Genomic DNA, 407 nt, shown 5'->3' on the forward strand with positions numbered 1-407 from the left:
TCTTACTGATGTTAATGGACTGTGTATATCACCTCAGCTAACAATCTTACTGATGTTAATGGACTGTGTATATCACCTCAGCTAACAATCTTACTGATGTTAATGGACTGTGTATATCACCTCAGCTAACAATCTTACTGATGTTAATGGACTGTGTATATCACCTCAGCTAACAATCTTACTGATGTTAATGGACTGTGTATATCACCTCAGCTAACAATCTTACTGATGTTAATGGACTGTGTATATCACCTCAGCTAACAATCTTACTGATGTTAATGGACTGTGTATATCACCTCAGCTAACAATCTTACTGATGTTAATGGACTGTGTATATCACCTCAGCTAACAATCTTACTGATGTTAATGGACTGTGTATATCACCTCAGCTAACAATCTTACTGATG

The sequence above is a fragment of the Tachypleus tridentatus genome, chromosome 7, assembly GCF_004210375.1.
Source record: "Tachypleus tridentatus isolate NWPU-2018 chromosome 7, ASM421037v1, whole genome shotgun sequence".
Lineage (NCBI taxonomy): Eukaryota > Metazoa > Arthropoda > Merostomata > Xiphosura > Limulidae > Tachypleus > Tachypleus tridentatus.